The sequence below is a fragment of the Lygodium microphyllum genome, chromosome 29 (genome assembly GCF_053477565.2).
Source record: "Lygodium microphyllum isolate KBCC chromosome 29, Lygodium_microphyllum_v1.1.10, whole genome shotgun sequence".
Classification (NCBI taxonomy): domain Eukaryota; kingdom Viridiplantae; phylum Streptophyta; class Polypodiopsida; order Schizaeales; family Lygodiaceae; genus Lygodium; species Lygodium microphyllum.
Genome location: NC_141163.1, coordinates 50,831,811 through 50,853,953, shown reverse-complemented (window position 1 = coordinate 50,853,953; position 22,143 = coordinate 50,831,811).

Genomic DNA, 22,143 nt, shown 5'->3' with positions numbered 1-22,143 from the left:
GACAATCCACCAGTTTTAATATAACTATTGCCTTTTCCTTTTCAAAGAAAACTTCATGTTTTTGATGAAGATAAATTTTTTGGTTGGATATAGCAATGGGTCCTTATACAAAGTAAGGTTTTTCATTATTGTGTAAATATGAATGTTAATTATTATTGGTCAAACTTGAGTTTTCATAGATGAATATGATAACATTGAAAACTTTTCTTGAATGTTATTTCCTTCATTCATAAGTCGGGACCCAAGGGCATGCAAGAGACAATTCTCATTGACCCCCAATATCTCTTCCTATGTTGTAGGGAGCGGATCATTGCATGTTGTCAGCCTATTCACAAATGTATTGAAAACACATATTTAATATAATGTTATTTATTCAGCAATAGTCATGGACTCAAGGGCACGGATGAGATAATTGTGATCCACTTCGAGACTCTCTTCCCATGCCATAGGGTATGACCCATTGCTCACTTACGTATTTCCAAAAATATTTAACACTATAATTTTATCACAAAATTCTAAATTGTAAAAATACCCTATGGTGCGCAAGGAGCATTTATTAGCTAATTTCTATGCCATAGGGTCCAGTTCTTCCAATTTACTGGGAATTTGCATAGCTACCTTTCATATTTCTTTCCATTCATATTTAGCCACTATTGTACCCTATGGCACGTAAGGACCATTTCTCTTCCACACCAAAATCCTATTCCCATGTCGAGGACTTCAATACATAGGCATTGAGGCTTCAAAATGGAAGGAATTGAAACTAGATGTTGATGTTCATCTTTTTTATCTAGACCTCACAGAGCACGAATTCATCACTTCTTATAGGCCAATTTTGTTTTTGCATGCTGTTGGATCCGAGTTGTTTTCTTTAGCCCTTATCTTTGTTTGTGTTTTGTTTTCCTTCAAGGTCAAGCAAGGTTAAATGGAATTTAAGAAAGATTTCCCAAGTTCAAAAGATATTTTCATTTAGTGAGGTGTACCTTGTTGTGGAGGGAGCTTTGTTTCAAGAGGATTCTAAAATCAGAGCACTTATCGAGGGTCGATAGGATCCTGAGTTCCAAGGTGACATCAATATTGGAGCGGAGGTCATTGCTGAGGAAACTCCTTCAGAGAAGCTATTGCCATTCCTTTACAAAGTAGGGCATTCTTGTAGTTTTGATAATGCAAAGGTTATGTTCAATGCTCCTGCAACATGAGAGAGGTGGTTTTGATAATGCAAAAGTTATGTTCAATGCTCCCTTTGACATGAGAGAGCTAATTTTGATGAACATGGGTTTCATCAAGAATGAGTTTGAGGCATTCAAAGACCTCACTAAGGTAGAGAAAGTTGTAGAAGATTCCAAGTACTTTATACATTTTCCATATGAGGGAAGAAGGTATAATCTTAAGAGGGTTGTAAAGAAGCAACTCCAATAGCTACCAATGGATTGTAAGAAGACTATGGATTGTTCATTCGACAAAAAGACATGTGAGTTCTATGAGCTATTCTCTAGCTTCCTAAGTTACCTAGCTTCTCAGGAGGAGCTTGGTGACCCTACAAGGCTACAAGAAATAGCTTCTTCTTGGAAGAGCATCATAGATATCGAAGAGGTAGACACAAACGTGGAAGAAGTCTTGCCTATTGAGCATGAGGAAAAAATGTCAAATGACCTTGATATAGTAAATTTGAAAGAAGCTAATCTTGTGGAAGAGGTCCAAAAGGACATTCTAATTTCCATTGAATCCCTAACCCTTGCCAATCTCCCCAACATTTGCATTCTTGGAAAGGAGTTCTTGATGCTTGATGATATAGAGACATACACAAGGATAAGGGAAGACTTTGCATTGGAGTGATTGCGAAGTCTTGTGAGGATGAAAGAGATGTTATTGATGTTTCCAAAAAGGAATTCTATACATCGGACTACAACACTTCATATTTTGTTCTTGCAAATGATGGTCTGAAGTTCTATCTACAACAGGCTCTTGAGCACTTTGAGACACTTCTATCCAAAGAGGAGTTTTTGGAGACCCAAAGGCAAATTGGAATTAAGGGAATGGGTAAGGAGGTGGAGGGAAAGCATATTGTGGATGAATCTCATCAAGGTTCTATCAATTTATGGATCGATGAGAAGATTGCAAAGAAAGAAAATCCTCAAAATGTAAGTCTTTTGTTTACTATTGCTCCTTTCCTCTTATTGCATGAATCTTCAATTGACTAATTGTCTCATATTTTTCACAAGTATTGGTATATGATGACAATGGTTTCCTTGCTCATTCTAGTGGCACATGGATTAAGCTTGGGCAATACTCTATTCTTGCACACTACTTTCTAAAGCTTGATCCAAATATTTTAAATATTTTCCATTGAGAGTATAATGACTACCTATCTTTTCCAATGATTGCTCTTAAGACATTGTCCAATATTTAGGCTGCTTCGACATACTTGCAAATAGAGATAAAATTATACTTATTGAAAAGTATGCCGCAATTAGGTTTTTGGCTATGCTCCAAGATACAAAGGCTCAAGAAGTGGATACTTCCTATGTTACAATGCTTATGCCCAAGCTACCAATCCCTTGAGAAACCCTCATTTGCAAGGGTATAGGAGGCAAAAATATCTTCTGCAAAACAAAAGTAATGCATTTTTCCTAGAGAAAAATAAAGACAAAGAACATCAAGAAGTAGAGAACAACAAAAGAAAAGGGTTCTTCAATTAACCTTTGAGCCATATGTACATAATATCCTTAAATGTATCTATAAAGAGTGAATGCTCTCCAAGATAATGTGATGAAAATCACATTATGTACGAAGTTATATTGTTAATGAGAATATTCTTTTTAAGATTCATATTGATCCTCTATCGATTCCTTAGTTTCCTACATAGTGTTGATTGTTTTAACATGCCTAAGTTGTTCTTTATAAAAAGTATTGAACATTTCACAAAATGATTTTACTTTTCTTTGTCCACCACCACGTCTAATAGTTGTGAAGTAGAATGTTCTTTCTTGATAGAGAGACTTCTTCATGCCTTGTGTGTTGCTTAATCAAAGTTAGAGAGAAATCTTCTAACCTTTGCCCCTCCCATTAATATAGAGGCTAAGAAATTGCTTGATTTTCTAGATTGTTGTATATCTTTTTGAAGTTGCACATGGCCACCATAAAATCCCATTCTCGATAGGAGTTCTTCACATTTCTTGATGCAAGCATCTAAAAGTGATGTAGGCTTGATAGAGTAGGCATAATCTGAATGCAATCTTAAAAGCTTATCAAGAATCCAAATCTTTGCACGTAACGTATAAATATGTACTCTTTTTAATGAAAATTGAAGGATAGCCTCCCAATTTCTATCCTGCAATTCATTAATGGCACTAGTTTGTAAACTCCTTCCTACACTATTCAAAGTCCTAGCTTGCCTATTTGTCTTGTCCCTTGATAGGGCATTACCTATGCTTCTTGTGTTAGAACAATCTAAGGAGGTCATTCCATCCATACAATATAAGCATGGATGTGGTATTGTTTCTTCACCAAAAATCTCAAACATGCATTTTAAGGCTTTCAAGATAGCACTTAAATGCCATTATACTTCAAATGATGCAATGCCTTCTACCTCAAGTAGCTCTCCTTTTTCTTGTGACTCTATGATGCTTGGGATGTTTGTGAGACTGAAAAGCCATTTGAGGGTCTCATACATTAGCGCCAAAAACACTTTTAAAAATACATTTTTGTTAATCATAGGATTAAGAAAAGGGCCAAAGACAGTGTGCCTTGTGTGCAATAATATGGTATTCTTGTCTCCTATTTTTTGGAGATAGTAGAGTCTGCTTCATGATTCTCTCCTCCTTTTTAGCCAAAATCTCCAAAGTTTGACATGTTTTGGTAGCCCCAAAGTTCTTATTTACTTATAAAATTTGAAAAAGGACATGATAAAGATGCTGTGAAGTTAATAATGTCTTTTTTGAAAGTCGAGAGCTTTCAATATTCTTTTTAGCACCCAATATATTTTCATTAGTCTTCTTAATATTCCTTTTTAGTTCATTTATCTTTCTCGTTGAGCTTCTTTCTCTATGAATTCATCCTTTCTATGGCATCCACAAGGTGCCCTTCTCGTTTGGTAAACTCTTGCACTATTTATAGCCAAGGAGCTAATGGAAATTGGGAGCCCAAAACCTTTAGCATAAACGATTGGGTTATCATGCTAACATCTTGCAAGGGCTCTCAAAAGGTGAAAAGAAGAAAACAAGAGGATATAAATTATCATTTGAAGGGATGTATCATTACTTTCAAAATTATGCTTGAAGGGTGGTTTGTCAAAGTACAACATGTTTACATGGCCAAGGATATGCACTTACCTCCGAATAACCATGTTTCCTAACAAGCACATTGTAAGTCTTTAGTTGATAACACATGTAATATTTTTTTAATTTAAACAAGCACTAATAATAAAGTATTAGTTGTAGACATATTTCCATCAGCAAGTGTTGAATGGCAACCTATGCAAAGCTTAAGTGGAACCTTCCGTGTGATTCATAAGGTGTTCGTAGTAGACTATATCTATGCTAATCAAATCGTGGATTCTTTTAGTGGGGGTATGGTTTTTATATATTATGCATAGTATACGGTTCCCTCTAGAGTAGGTAAATATGGATATACTCAGGATTTGTAATTGCCAAGTCTTTCATCTCTAAATTAGGAGATTCATGATAAGGCAGTGATGCATGGTTTTAAATTCAAATTATGTCAAGATATTCAAAAGTCCATGATGGCTAGAAGGATCTTAAGAAGAATATGGCTATCATAGTTTATACCCTTACAACTCTTTGTGGCATGCTTCAAAATAACACATTTACAAAGGACAAAGGTATCTTGGCTAAGTAGAAATTTTGCAAAAGAGGATTAGGACAATGTTATAGGAAGCCTTAAGAAATCTAGAGAGTATGGCTATAAGGGTGATATCATGAGGTGTATTCTATGCTCCCAATCCTTGGCTTTCTCTTACAATATCACTCAACAAACTCTTTCTTTGGGCTTTGATTATAGGAGATATAAACTTAAACTAGGCATTTGGATTCCCTTGGATTCTAATACACATTGCATGTCTTTTAAACTTTAGGTGCAAGTTATAGCACATGAAGAAAAGGTAGTAAATGTTACTTACAATTGGAGTCTAAAGGATGTAAGGGATACCTTGGAGTTGCTAGACAATACATCCCTTGAGAATTTGTTAACCTAATATTTCTACCCAAGTTGTAGCTCTAACAAAAAGCACTATGTATCTAATCTTCATCCAAGTGGTCCAAGGCTTCTAGATAGAAAGGTAAAAAATCCACCGTAAGAAGCTGACTTGCAACCACAATCCACATACTAGGAACCAAAAATTCAAGCGGTGTAAGATCTTCCATCTAGGAAAACTCATGTTTTGGTGGAGTGGTTGTTTGGGGTATTTCGCAGTTCTAGATCCAATGCTTTTTACTTAAACTATTTCCAAGGACACCTCCTCCTCATACAATGAATGGGTTTCAATTGCAGCACTATCATGGTGAGGGGCTCCAATTCCTATATCTAGTCTTTGAGGAGATTGAGAAGCCTCTCGATCATGCGACTTCAAAATTTGAGCCAACAACTTCAATGGTGGCTCTTGAATTGCAATCCTCCAAATGGCACTTTTTCGACAAATCATGGCTTATGTGACACCTCCTCAATGCTCTATATTCAAGTTATTATCATTTTTGATGGGCGCGCATCTTAGGCGTGGCACCAATATTTATTTTTACGCGCTTATTTATTCAAGCGCTTGATATTTATTTATTATTTTGTATGCGCATGGGCGCACGATTTAAATATTTGTTATTGGATATTGTATTTGGGCACAACCCGACTTTTTGGGTGCCCAACCGCTTTAATTATTTAGTGGAACAAAAGCAAACACAAAAGCTAAAGCGTGCTAATTGTAAATTGGGCTATTTTTTGAGCTTGGAGATGAATAATATATCAAATACATGCTTTGTGGAGCGCTCAACAAGGCATGGGGAGAGATTGTACCCAATTGGTCTTTTGCTTCATGTCGTGCAAGTCTTCTCTCTTGTTTTTTGTGCAAAAGTAGAGTTCTTTTGTTCTTGGGGATCTTCCGGCGCTTGCTACGCACGCATATAGTATCCGAATTGTGCATCAGTGGTATCAGAGCGAAGTTGAGATTGAGGGCTTCCAATCGCTTACCATCTCACGCGAAGGCGGAGCTCCTAGAAGGACCGAGCTCTACAGTCAGTCTCGTGGCATTCCGTCAATACCAGTGTGTTCCTAGCAGTGAAGAATCCCCTGCTACGTAGTCAGATCGCGAGGGACCACTCTCAGGAAGCGAAGGACCACCCGGGAAGCTTCTTCATCAACACCTTTTTTTTTTCAGACCAGAGAAGACAGATAAGTGAATTTAAGCTTAAAATCTTAATATGCTTTTTCATAAAGCTTAATTTCCCAAATCTCAGCGATGATCGGTGGTGGTATGAACTCATGGGCACGCCGAATCCGTCGTCAACATCTTCTTGTCCCGATTCGATTCATTAAAAAAATTCAAGCTTTTTAATAAAGCTTAAGACTCTAAGGTTTCTAAAGCTTCAAGAAATCAAGCTTAAATCTTCTCATAGCGGCAGTTTCCACTAGATTAAACACAAACTCGTCTTCAACCTTCTACAAGCCCCTGTTCACACCTCTGGACTGATAGAGCCAAATTCTAGCAAACAGATTGCTATACGCAGTCTGCACGCACGAAGTATCCTCTTGGAAGACGATCGTGATATCAAATTCAGCATCCGCAAAGAAGAAATACTACAAAAAGCCATTAAAAAAAAAGAAACAAGCCTTGTAAACCTGACTTTGAGCTACGCTTATCCTGCTAACAAGATTTTGAGTGTGTGAGGTCTTTTGGAATTTTGCAGGATGTCTGATCAAACCATGGAAGATTTTATGGCCGAAGGTGATCTACCGGAACCAATGATGGAGCAAAAATTGGATTTGATCATGATGTAGCTTCAAGAGGAATGAAGAGCACGTCAAACTTTGCAAGCTCAATTGGCCAATCTACAGCGATCTACCGCCGACTAAGATAGACTGTAATCTGAAGATCTTATACGACGTACAATCGATGCAACACTTGAAACACAATCTATTCGAAAAGAAGCAACTTGTTTACTGCTACAGATGCTCAGGGGTTATGTGACAAGGTGGGAATGAGTTCTAAGTCATATAGTATGCTCTATCAACAATTAGATATAGGATTTAAGCAACTCTTCAAAACTAAGCGAGTAATGCCTCTGCCAAAACCATTTCACGTGAAGAAGGCTCGAAAACAACTAAATGAGAAATTTTTAGAACTAATTGGTGAGCCAATGTATCTGGAAAATACATAGATATTGAATTATGGTTCCAAAGAAGTTGCATTTGTATTGAATGCATCCAACAACTTTGTATTGGATATATGTAGGGTTCAGATTGCTATGGTCAAGTTCTACAATATGTCTATGGAAGAATGTAGAGGCAAGCTTAAGTTTGTTCTCAAACTTGATGAGAGTGAGATTATTAAGGGGCCAAAACTTGAACGTGTGAGTATAACACTTATGAATCGAGCATTGGATCCCAACATCGATGAAAACCATCATTCATACTTTAGTGTATAGTCAGAGAATGAAATATAGTGGCTTGCAACATTTGAAGTACCAAAGGAGGACCATGAAGTACTTAAAGTTTTTTTAAACCTCACTAATATACCCAGTGTTATTTAACAGCAAAATAATGGAGCAATTTTACACATCGAGGGGTTTAGGGACTATCAAGTTGAATTGCATCTTGCATGTGATTTAAAAACATTGAAGTGTATGTTTGGTTTATCAAATGCAGTGAATGCAAAATTTTCATGCATATACTGCATGCAAATTAGGAAGAAAGGGAAAGATGGAAAGAAAGAATGGCTTGCCAAGGCAGGACAACAAGGTGCTCCAACACGTGATCAAAAAATTCATGAGAAATGGAATGCTAGTTTTAGTAGATCCAAAGCAGTGCCCTAGTTTGGAAATACCACTAACAAGGGTTCACTTTTGCACATTGCATTGTTTGGTTAGAATAATTGAGAAGCTAGTATATGAATATATATGCTTTGCATACAAGATGCAGCCTATGTCAAAAGCTGATGCTACATGCAAGAATGTAGAACAAGTCCTCTCTAAAGTTGGATTGCACGGGGGCCAAGTAGAAATAAAAAAGGAAGAGAAAAAATCACGAAAGAATGGAAATATCCCTTGTAAATCATGCTTTGGTGGACCCAAGACTAGGAAGTTTATATCTCCACCTCGAGATGAGGAAGGCAATATACTTGTAAAACAACCAGAGAAGTATGAAGCATGGAAAAAGTTGCACCTTGCTGTTCCAAATTGGAGCAATGGGGGACAAACGAGGATTGCTAAGGCAGAAGTGCGGATACAACTAGTTAGATTAGCAGCTCTCTTACAAAAATTGAGGTTTAGGGATGGTGATGCCAATACATTTAAAGAGACAGTTACTAAATTTCATAAGTCCATAGTGGAGGCATGGACTACAAATAGTATAACACACTACATGGTTAGTATTGTCACCATTACAAAAAAATATCATCATTTGGAATTATTTTGTGTTTCTAATATCTCTTCTTGTGCAGCATATACTTGAAGCACATGGTCCATACTTTGTAGATCAAGGAAGTTTGGCAGTATAGTCCAACTCAAGGCATGGAACAATCTCATTGGCAAGCTCGTTGTGCTTTTCAAAAGGCAACTGATCATGGAGGTGGCATCAATGATTCCAATTCTATGAGGCAATTATTACAATGGTGGTATAGGAGACTAGAGATATGATACAAGAAAAAAGAAAAGAAGGCTAAAACCTCTCAAGCAAAATTTATAAGTAGGGAAATATATGAAGTGAGAAAAGCAAGATATGAAAACAGCACAGGTAGACAACGCCACGAAGAATGATTGGCAACCCAAGAGAAAGATGGCAAGAAATGGAGACCTAGATAAAGATAATACTTTTGATGAATTTAGAGTCCATGAGAGCATAGGTACCCTAGATATGACACATCAATACTCCTATCTTTAACATGAGATGTCTTGCAAATTTTGTTTAAAATTTTGAAGGTTTGTCACTATGTTTTTCAAAGTCAATTTCAAACTATGTTTTTTATTTTAAAGTTCATTTACACTATAGTAAGTTTAAAAGTTTCGTACTTAAGTCAAGTCTCTCCTTTCATTTGTTCCCATTACTCTTCACTCTGCCCTCCACCTTTCTATCCTTCATTATCACAAGCATGGCACGTTCCAAGCTTCCTATCAAGAAGGTGTCAGCAAGAGCAAGAGCTCAACACTCTTTTGAATCTAGTGAGTGTATTGTGAGTGACAAAGGTCCCTTGGTGGCTGACAATGGTGGCCCTACTGTAGCTAATAATGGTGGTGCTACTATGTCCAACAATGGTGGCCCTAGTGTGGTCAATAATGATGGTTCGCCATTGTCCAAAAATGGTGGTCCACGTGCCCCAGTTGCTCCACCTTCCATTACTGCTCCAGCTGGTAATACACGTCCTCCAACACAGAAGAAGTGAAAATGGAGACCAGGCACAGCTGCGCTACGTGAGATAAGGAAATTCCAGAAGAGTGCCAACTTGATTATTCCTAAGGCACCATTCTCTAGGTTGGCATGAGAAATATTGCAAGATCTGCAGTTAGGGCATCATCACAAGTTCTTTTCAAGGAACCAGGCAAGGAATGTGGGGTGATGGCTCGATGTATCACTATTAAGCCCATAGATATGGTTCTTGTTTGTAGGATCCGCAACAACAAGGATGCATTTAATCTTAATGTCAACAATATGCTTTGAGAAGCTACATTGTAATTGGATCTATGTTTTTAGCTCAAGTTTGGTTGTAGATTGTAAGGAGCTTAGTTTTGGTTTATCTTTCCAGTAGACATTCAAGTATTTGATAGTAGTGGTCTACAAAATGGAGCTAAATTTTGCCTAGCTCTAGTTGTACTTCGTGCAATGCACTATCTGCCGTGTATTTCATGGTTTCGTAATGCCAAAGATGATATTTGTTATTCTATTTTGCCATGATTTGCATTGTGTGTATTTCCAAGTTTCTAATTTTGAAAGTAGTTTTGTTAAGGATAAATTCAATGTGCAATAACGCACACATCAGTGATTAGTTGTACATGGGCCGATGCACTATATCTTTACTATATTTAGCGATTTGGCAACACTATATCCGATATGCGATATTCCATTTGACCCATGACTTATTTTTTGTGAATTTTTAAGTTTCTAATATTTCACGTAGTTTGGTTGACAATACATTTAGTATGCAGTTGCATACACTCGGTGAGGTGGTGAGTTTTTCTGTCAATGAAGTATAATCCAGTTAATGCATTTTCAAAAAATGATTGAATCATAAATTTTATAAATTGAAATCTAGTGAAACTTCACCCACATGCCGGGCATCATAAAACTCATGGATATGTAAAAATTGGCCTCATCAAAAGTCTCTAGGACACTTGTCCCGAGGCTGGCATCTGGGGCCATGAATCTAGGGATTTAGGGCCCCAGACGCCAGCCTCCGGACAGGTGTCCTAGAGACTTCTGATGAGGCCAAATTTTTTTTTCGTAGTTGATGTATCTTAGAGGAGTCCACATGTAAAATTTCACGTCAATTGGATCACTGGTCATATTTTTCCAAAGCCTAGATACATTAATATAGATTTAAGGGTTTTTTGAAAGTTTTGCTATAAGTTTAAAGTTTCACCTCATTTTACACATTTCACTTTTGAGTTTTGGGTTTTCTCTCCTAAAAAAAATGGCACGCACCAAGCAAGTGAACCGGAGACACCCCCTAGAAATCCTATGCAAAGGCCACCTCCCCATGCTCCACCACCCCAGCATTGCAAGCATCGATGGAAGCCAGGCATAGTGGCTCTTCGTGAGATCCGTCGTTACCAGAAGACCACACACCTCCTGATACCAAAGGCTCCATTCCAGAAGCTAGTGTGTGAGATTTGGATAGCATACTCATTAAGAACAGTAGGAGGCACTTTCTAGATGGAACACACTTGCAACACTCATTAAGAACAATAGGAGGCACTTCCCAGATGGAACACGCTTGCAACAACCCGATCGCTGGACTGCCCAAGTCCTCCTTGCACTACAGGAAGCTGCCAAAGCTTACGTCATCGACTTGTTTGGAGACTCGGTCTATGCAGCAGTACATGCAAGGAGAGTCACCATCACCGATAGGGATTTGTGGATAGTGAGGTTCTTCCGGCGATGGAAGGATAGTCCTCACGGAGATCAACAATGATAGGGGTGTACTACCAAAACATATACGAAATGTAGCTTTCAAAGAGATTTTGTAAAACCCTAGTTGTAATGGATCCCATGTAGTTATGAATATGAATACAATTTTTTTGGCACGTCTTATTTTTGTTTATTCACTTGTTATTTGTTTTATTTATGCCTTTGAGTTATTGTTACATGTGTTTGAACAAATACATATTGCGCACGAACTTGATAAAGCACTACGTATTAAATTTAGGGTACGAATCGTGTTGCATATAAATCTGATAAATAAACGTAATATTCAAGTAAAAACAATAATAAACGACACATATGACAAACTACATTGCACGCAAATCCAACAAATATCGATTTTCATTACTTCAAGAGAAGATTACAAATTACATTACATTGGTGATGGGATATCATTTGGCACTAAGTACATCTACTATCTCCTAGGCTTCTTTGAGCTAGACTCCCCATGGTCAGAGCTATTCTTGATCATAGGCAGCAACACATTTTGCCCTAGTAGTTCCTGCCTAATGACATTGGGGTCTTCAATACCAGCAACCATGCCATGGGCCACCATGGAAAAAAGCGGCCCAGACCTAGTACTAGAGAATAAGTAGAGGAGTTTCGAACGTCGAAGCAACACTACTTTCTCCAAGCTAGAGATTGTTGAGATGGTCTTAAAGGGCCCAGCCTTTGTTACTGCTCTTAGAAAAAGATGGAGAGCATGTCTTATGGAATACAAAAATGTTGCTCACAAGCTGGCCGATATACTCCTTCAATGCCGAGTCCTGCACCCTTCCTTGGCTACTAGATCGGCCACCTTGTCTAGATGAAAATTCATCTATATAGACAATATCCTGCATCACACAAGTTCAGTATCAGACTCACCATGTCAAACTCACTGTGCATGGAGTGTAGTAAAGATATATACATCGGATTTGCGTCAAAATTTACCAAAAGGGCCCCTAGGGCATCGGGAATGTGCACATCAAATTTTTCTTGGATCAGGCCCCCAGAGATGCCCTGACCGGAGGCCTACATCTGGGCGCTTGAATCTGCACATGCGAGCCTCCGGCAAATTTGATGTGCACATTCTCGATAGATATGCACATCAAATTTTGCCGGGATCGGGCCCCAGAGCTGCCCTGGTCGGAGGCTCACATCTGGGGGCCTGAATCTACCCCTGATCCCGGAAAAAATTGACGTGCATGCTCCCGATGCCCTAGAGGCCCTACTGGTAAATTTTGACACAAATTCGATAACATTAATCCGATAACATTACCTTCTCTACATCATCTATTTGTTGTTGTAATGGAGCATCCAGGTTTGCTCCTACAGCGGGCCACCCTCGTCTCTCTCTTGGGAAGGTACTACGTAGTCGGGTCGAGGTCCAAAAATGCTTTCTTGCAACCACTCGAACTCCTCATGTGATATCTCATACTGTGGCGCCGCATTCTCAATCTGCTCTTGGATGCTCACAATGGCAGACATGTCATCGACACTCATGCCATCATATCGAGCCACCTCATCAACATGTGTTGGTATATCTTGTATATCAAAATCTATAAAATCATCAGGTGCATCATGCAGCATGATACAATATAGCTCTTTTTCCCTTAGCTCCAAAATTTCTAGTACATCTTGCATAAGTAAATATTCCACCCCCTCGATGATGATAGCATGGAGAGAAGCGAGGGGTGGCTCATCGCTTGTCGGCATCTCAACAAGGCAAGGAGGTAGATGCACAATGGCTAAGCTTTGTGATGCCTCTACTCTCCAATCGAGTGTGATCTCTTCAGGCTCCCTCTTGAAATACTGTAGTTGTGGCCGAGAGGGTGTGTTGATGTCCTCCTCACTATCCTCTTGCACCTCAGTGCACAAAACATATATGGCAAATGCTGTATCACACTCGATGAGATCCATCATGGCGTGGTCCTGGGATGAGGTGGGTACTGCTCTGGCATAGAGATACTGCCCCACATGCACAAGGGCTCTATTTATTACCTTTGCATGGCTTGATCCAGCACATAAACTATACAGAAAATCTATGGGGACCCATCTGAGAGCAGAGTTTGGAATAGAGCAGGTGAGAGGGTTTGCCACATCACAAAATGATGCCAGTATACTAGAGCTAGGGTTTATGGTGGAAAGCGAGCTCTCTAGACTCAAGGTCATGCAAAACCTGGGGTATATCTAGTCTCCTATGTGTGCGTAGCATGTGGAGCTAATCCATACGGCGAAGGCAAGAGTGGTAGCCATGGCACACAAAGAGAGAAGGGAGGAGAGCACAAGTGTAGGGAAGTAGAGAATGAAAGTGAAAATGAGTTTGGAGTTATAGCTTTTATGTATCTAGGGTTTTAAATAAAGGTTCTTTTTTAACACTAAAGTTTCAAATTAAAACTCTTACCTTAGTTTCTTTATTTCAATACTTTAAAGTAACCGTTAAAATTACTCATATAGACAAATGCTTCGTTCTACATTATTATATCCTCGAATATACTTGGATCGCTGAGTATATGCAAGTCCAACTACAGAAAATATAGAAAATGTTTAAGAAAAAAAATATGAAAGAGCTTCAAAATCCCTTGGATCCAATTTAATATTTAATTTTAAGAAATAAGTAGAAGAGATGAGCTATAATATATCATTATGCAAAGATAATATTGCATAGATTATAGAACTCCAACCCGCAATTTAATTATGATTTTAACTAGCATGATTGACTAATTACATCATGTATTATCGCACGCTTGGATCGTAGGAAACTAAGATGATCTAAATTGAAAGTACTCAGAAGTTTTAAAAAATGTATATTCGTTCTTTATATTAAAAAAATTTACAAGGATTCCACTATCTCAAGAATATGTGGAGAAGCACATTGTTTACATGTCATGGATTGCTCACTACAAATCCTGACCTTTCTATTATCTAACTTGAAATAGAAGTTGCAGAGGGGCTCATTAGACATTAATTGGATTTCTTGTCTCAGAAAAGAAATGGGCCAATGGCTCTCTGCACTAACCACAAAAGGATTATGACCATTCCACAAGATAACCACATCTATGAGAGCTGTATGTGTCTCATCTCGAGTATCTTGATCCAAGCTGATCCACTCCCCTCGCAAGAGTCGCCATCTTCTATATCAAAAGTGAATGCACAGAGTTTGTCTAGTGATGAAATACCTGTAATAAAAACAAAAATAATGGTAAGTAAATGCGAATAACACAACAATTCATCAAAGCAAGACCTATGTCAATCAAATCAAGGCATTCAAAGTAGTAAAAAAGATTTACTTGAATGTGAGATCAGATTGCTTGACATTGCATTCAATCGTCTCATCAAAATGTGTTCTTTTGACTTGCCAAGACTCACCCAATAGCTGACTCATCCATTCCTCGGATAGACACTTGCATTGATAAGTAATCTTTGGTTTCTTCAGAACATCACATGAACCAAACAAATGCGCAAGCAATGAGAATGGAATAAACCAACTAAGATACACATCTTTGGAGCCTGTGGTGGGTTTCATAGCACTAGTGATTTTAGATTTTATCTTGGACTTACATGCTCCTAACAACTCCAAGCTACCAATCAACCATTCACCACTAGATAATGGCGGCAATGGGACATGCTGCAATCTCTGGCTTTCTACTACATACAATGCATTATAAAAAAAGATATTTTGAGTTGCAAGTTGACTTGCAGAGTTATTATCATCGATCAAAGAATCTATGTCTTCATGCCAAACATGTATCTTGCTACTCAAACATTCCACATTCTGCCATTCATGCAAAGTTGATGGATACAGAGCTGTCAGTAAAACAAGATTGAATTAGAACATTGCAAAGATTTAAAAAAAAACTCTGATGCAAAAGAATAAACAATGATAAAATTTAAAAACTTAATGTTTTGTTTATAATTTTCCATGTAGTTCTTGTCATGTACAGAGATTTGTTTGTGCGTATAAACATGTTGGATCAACACTTCTGTTACTGTACTTGTTCCATTGAACACTTTTCTGAACTCTAAAATTCTACATTTTCAATGTTTGCTAGGGTTTGGAACATCCTTACGCCTAACTTTGAAACTCCCTCGAGTACTTGGATGCATCAAAATCCAATCCAACTTATAGTACTTATCATAAATCCAATTACCAACACTATCTTTCCTTTTGAAGACCTCCACTGCAAGTATGTTACTGAAGTTTTTCCTCCATGAAGACATCTATAGTAACCAAATACAAAAGTTACCTATCAACGTGTGTATAATTTGCAAATGTTCTCTCCAAATGAAATGAAATTTAAATGGAGCAATTTAAAAAAACATTGTACATGCAATTCTTTTCACAAAGAAGCCTAGAGATGTTGAACAAGAAGTTGACTTATAACAAGACCATTGTTCCTTCACTGACAAATTCCTAGAGTACAAAAACAAAAGAAATATCGAGTCAAAGCATACATATAACTTACATAGGCTTTATCCAAATGAGTTGAAACTTAAGCATGGAGCAACAGAAAAAAGTGGCAATATACATGTGGCTCTCTTTGCAAAGAAGCCCAAAGATATTGAAGAAGTTGAGTTTTTAAAAAATCATTGTTCTCCACCCTCAAAGACTCTGGGAGTAAAAAAACAAAGGAAAATATGCATATAGCTTGCATACAATTTGTCCAAACGAGATAAAATTTAACCATGGAGTAGCAAAAAAAACAAGACAACATACCTATAACTTTGTTTACAAAGAAACCGTAAGATGTTGAAGAAGAAGTTGAGTGTTCAAAAGATCATTGTTCTTGACTGTAAGAGACTCCTAGAGTACCAAAACAAAAGAAGTTACATGTTAGAGAATGCACATAACTTGCACAGGTTTTGTCCAAACGAGATAAAACTTTACCATAGAACATCCATGGAAGAGAACAATATACTTGTAAAGTTTTGTGAAGAAAATCTTAGGGCTTTGGTAGAACAAGCTCTGCTCTCATAAAATGTGTGAAACTCACTCTGTGTTTGTGTAGAGGAAATGAAATTTCACAGGGTTATAGATAGGGAAAGTGACAATGAGGCTATAAGATTTCATCAGGAAAGAAGAAGCAGGGAAAGAGATATGATAAATTTGAGATCCGCCTAAGAAAGAGGGGGAAACTGAAAAGGGGAGAAATGAAAATTCAAACATAAAAAAATAAGAAAATAAAAATTTGAGTCACAAACTTCCAGGAAGTGTCAGCATTGTATTCCCCACATTTCCCTTTATTTTATTTCTAAGGGAAGATTTGGGCCAAGATATGGCTAGAAGATTCATGTTACATGAATCTCGAATCCCAGCTCTCTCATTGGTTAGGCTTATATTTCTTTATTCACTCCTTAAGGGGCAAAAAAGAGAGTCCATATTTCTCCTAATGGGTGCCAAGCTATCCAAAGCAATGTTTTTTTTTTTTCACTTTTTAGGCTAAAAGTATGGGGTCCCAAATGGGTTGTTTTCAAGCCCCCCAAAATCATAGTGATCACCTATTATTAGCATACAATATGAGTTTTGATTGACACCTAAAATTGCTATTTTTTAGAAAAAAAGTATAGGTATCCAAGACATCCATTCAAAATTATATAGCAATATGTAAAGGTATCTCTCACAGTGAGGACCTCATTGCCAAAAGTATGAGTATCTATAGATATCCATACAAAAGTATATAGTAACATGCAATAAAGTACCTCTCACATTAGGGACCTTATTACCAAATCATGATCAATTTTTTGAGAGAGGACTTTTTTAAAAAAATCACTAATCACAAGCATGTGTAAAGTGTTCAACCATAATGATCATGATCTATCCCATTCTTTAACCTCATGTAGCATGTTTCACTCTCTTTTCTATGAAAAAACTACATGTTGGTGATCGAAGGGGCATAGGGTCCTAACCTAGAACATTATAAAGCATACAAGCATCACGATGTCAAGTGTTTTTTTGAAAACTGGAATCCCTTAGTCAAATTGTAGTTAGGGTTGGTTTTTGTTAGTTTAGTTGTTTGCATGTTTTTTTGTTTTGTCATTTCGTAATTGAATTTATTGTGTTTGTCTAGCTTAGGATTTGTTTCCGTCATTCTGTTTGGTTTGTTGAGTGTGAAAACTTGATAGCCTTGGTCGAGCTTGGTATTGTTTTGGATGGGTTGGAGCTGGAGATTGTCAATAACTATCGAACATTGTGAAGCATGATTTGTTTTCTTGCTGAGACTCTTACACATCACAGGGACTATGGGTTCATGAGCACTTCACATTGCACTTGTTGATGCGCTACACTAGGAGGTCGTCTTTTGTTCTTATCAAATACTTCCATGCCATGGGTTGGGTTTAAGCACGTTTTGCACCATCATTGAGCACTAGCATGACATGAGGCCCGCTATAGCTATATGTAGTAAATTCTAGTTGCATGCGCATATGAGAGAGCACCTACCATTGAGCATACACATTTCTTGCACGCATGATATTTGGGATATTCATCACAAAGTTAGGAACCTCTGGTTGAGTGGGTAAGGTGGTTGGGTGAGTTAGAGGGTCGTGAAGGACACCACCAATTGTGAGATGGATTGTTCCTATCTCGTCAATATCTTGAGTACCATCATTTTCTAGAGTGATTGTGAGAGTTGGATGGGTGGAGCAGAGATTGATATTTCTTGCTGAGAGTTGAGAGGTGAGGATAAGGATTTAAATAATCAAGGAACTCTATTTGCACTTTGCATGATGCACGAACACATGTAGATAGATTAGGTACAACTTCTCCCGTGCATCCATATTTTTCGTGTGAGCATTGTTTGAATTAGAGCATATCATGGATTCGTTCAATTGCATGTTTTCTCAAATCAAAAGTGGATGAGCATGAAGTTATATTTCAAAGCATATTCTTGCTAGGGCACATTGCATAAATGAAATGAGGTACATATGGGAAATGTTGGCCTTTGAAGACTCAAGGGAAAAGAAGTAGAGATGGAGTTCCATGGGATTATGCCATCCAGAAGTGAGGTTTCTTTGGATGGTGATGACTTGGCAACAAGGGTCAATGTCAAGCCTTTTCTTGGAGTGGAAATATTATCACTAAGTGCTACACTAAGTTATCTAAAAGCAAGTAAACTATGGATCAAACTCTTCTCAAGACCCTTTGGAGGAATTAAGGTGCAAGGGTTTGCAATTATGAGAGCAAGATGCATTGAATTCAAGAAAGAAGAGTGTTGATGGTAATACCAACAAAATCTTGTGAGAGCAATTGGGAATGAGATCAGTAGAAGGCAATATTCATTGCGTATTCCTGATGGCATGTTGACATTTTCAAAAATGAAAGGCTCTTGTCTCATCTTTGAGACCAAAAAAGCATGGATGATACAGTTGTTAATTTTGGATAGGAGGAAATTTATTTGAAATGCATTGGCAGCATAATGCGGAGAAGGTTATCAAGGTGACGAAGGATTGAAGCTTATGATATCTATCCTTGTTATTGAGGACGAAGGAGTCAGATCTGCAGAGAATGTTGGCAGGATGTCGTCATTGTGATCCAAAGCTTCTTAATCAGGAGTTTCAATAGTCATGCAAGAGAGGTGGATGCAGCTTATTGGCATGCTGGTGAGTTTCGAAGGAAAGCTCAATCTGCTAGAGCTTGTGACAACAATAATACATAGATAAACGTTGGCTAATGTGACGGCTTAGTGCTGGATGGCAACTGCGGATTAATGGATGTAATGGCAATTATTGTTAACGGCGGGTAGACAGAACGGCTTATGAGTAAAGACGCTCATCGAAATATTCTGAAGAATGATAGCGACTATGGAGTAGGATGGCAAAATTATCATACGCAGGCAATGGCTGTCGTTAATTGCAGGTATAGGTGGTGGCCTCATTGGCTCCCAATCTTGACAAGATGGCAACTATCAATTGTGACGACAGGTTCAACACGCAATATGACTGCGGATTGATGAAGACATATGGTGAATTGAACACGATGTTGACAACGTTTTCAAAACACAGAGAAGGCTTAAAGTAAAGCCTTAAGGGTTTTTGACACTTTTAAAAAAACGTTTAAGGTTTAAAGCTTATTGAAAAGCTTAAACAATGAAAAAGTTAAAGGCATAAAAGCCTTAGGCTTTTTGGGAAAACAAAACACATGTATGCGAGTGTGGATGAAAAACTATACAATGAGGTGGGAGAGGAGTCTTAGGGGCTTTCCCCCTCAATTTCAATTTGTACCTTGTGAGAGAGGTGAGAGGAGGGTTGCATGTGAGAGGATACTATTGACGTGCTAATTTGGAAGTTGAAGAATTTGGCCTTTGTGTGGTATTGAGCATTGGCTCAAGGTTGTCAAGGTATGAGAATATGTTTCATTTGGTTTTGTTTTCGAATTGTTGGTATTTTTGAAATTTGTGCTTGTGTGATGCTCTACTCAAAATTAAGTCGTTTCTGAGCTACAAGAGGCATTGTATGTTGTTTTAACACAATATTAGTGAGTTTGGGAATCTCCCAATTCCCATATTTTCAATACTAAAAAGGTAGCACCCGGATAACATACCCATAACTTTCTCAAAATCATATGATGTGACCTATCATTGGAAAGCGCTTGAAAAATGGAATCTATTGAGCTATAGAGCGCTTGATTTGGAGTTATAGTGTTCAAGTTATGACAAATCCAAAGATTTGACCACGTATCCCAAACTTATGGGAAATTCCCATATTCCCCAATAGCATTTCTTTTGTTTTCATGTTTGGTTGCTGATGTAATTTGTTGAACATTTAAATTTTTCAAAGTTGTGTTGTGCATCCGACAAAGTCAATTTCTCCAACCGGCACTCCTTAACGTCTTGTTATCAAGTTGTGAGTGAGACTTGCTCTCGATCACCGCTTGCGTAACAACAATACCAATCATCATGTCTTGTAATTTGTATTATGGTCGAGTCTCATGAAGCCTTCTCCATGCTCTTTTACTCTCTTGCCCTAAAATCATAGAATACATCTTTGTCTCCAATCTACCAAATATTCTCTTTTTTTTTCCACACTAGAAAGTATACAAGCATGCTTATGTGTGCATACATCAATTGCAACTTCTCGGCTAGAAACGTTGTCGTGATGTTATGAGGACACAGTGTGAAAAAGTATGGAATGCATCATCATCCGACTTCTTTATTGATCTAGAGAGTCAATGTGATCTGAGCCATTAGTACTAGTGTGAGTTGCATGGATTATCCGAAAATACTAGATTTTTGGATAATTTTAGCCTATATTTGATATTATTTATTGTAAAAATCCAAAAAATTTAGAAAAGCTTCTAGATTAGGATGGCATGCAAAAAGCAAGTGGATTTTTTAGCCAGTTAGGAGATTTTCCATAAAAAAGGACAGATTGATGAAATCGCGCGCGTCAAGATCGCTATAAACAGGCTGAAAACTGCAGATTGAATTGAAAGAAGAAGGAGTGATTTGGGAGATCCATGAGTAGGTGTCCTGAGGTTTTACCCCCCTTTCGGAGCCAACGGAGCCAACAGAGCCATCAGATTTGGGTTTTGAGCAACAAAGAATAAGCTGTAATTTTTATGCATGTTTTGTTCTATGAAGAAGCTTCAGGAGATCTAATGCCTGGAGATTGCTTCTAAGTAGTGCAAAGATTCGAGGTTCTTTCAATACATATTGATTCAATTCATTGTGATTTGTTTTTGTAGTGTTTACCACTTGGGTATTCTCTATCTTCTTTTCCATCTCCTATCTCTACTTCCTTCTACTTCTGATCCCTGGTGGATTCGACCTTTCGACAAAAACCCCTCCGATATTGGTGAACCCGACATGAAAGGTCATCAGAAGAAGGAAAGACAAGATGGGAGAATCTTTCGAACACAATCTCCAGTGATGTTTTGCAACAGTTGGTGCAAAATATGAATATGCTTATGCAGGTACAATAACAACAACAGGTGATGCAAGCCTCTGCTCAAACAGAAAGTGTTGTGATGAATGCTTTGCAAGCAATTGAGCGTGAGGTGAAGCTATTCAATGGCAGGAATGTATCTGCATATGTACATACCTATGCTCAGAAGATCCCCTCTGATCTGAGTTCTAACTTAGTCCACAACACTCCAAATCAGTAAGGGAAGGAGATCATTAAGCAACATCTAGCTCAACAAGGAGATTCAACATCAATAGTATCTCTTGATACTTAATTAGTGTCTCTTGGCACTTGTGTATTTAGCTCACTCATGAACAAGCTATTCACTGATTTTACCTCAACTGCTCAAAAGCTCATTCTTAACACTTGTAATGATTTAAATCCCTATTGATCAAATCCATTTCTAAGTCTCAATTTCTTTGCAAAAGGATAGACACTGCTCAAGTGTTCTCATGGTAAGACCTCCTTCTAAGATGATTGAACTGGAGCAGATATCAAAGTTTAATGGTGAAGGCTTTCACACATGGAAGGAGAAAACCATGTATCATCTCATGAGGAAAGACCTTTGGGATCTCTTTAAAGAAGATGATGCAGATGACAAGAAAGAAGATGCTAAAGAGAAATATGTTGTAGAAGACCACTCTAAAATAAAGGCATGGAAGAAGAAGAACAACAAAGCTCTAGGTATTATTGCCTGGGGTCTATTAGATGATGTATTACACCACATCTCTAGCACGAGGGATGCAAAGAATGCATGAGAAGAACTTGACAGGATCTTTGGTACACAAGCAAAGAACTCAAAGGTAAAATTACTCATGCACTTTTATAAGTTGGATGTAGAAGATAGTTCATCTATGACTGTACACATCAATAAGTTCAAGAGCGTTGAAACTCAGCTAGCAACTC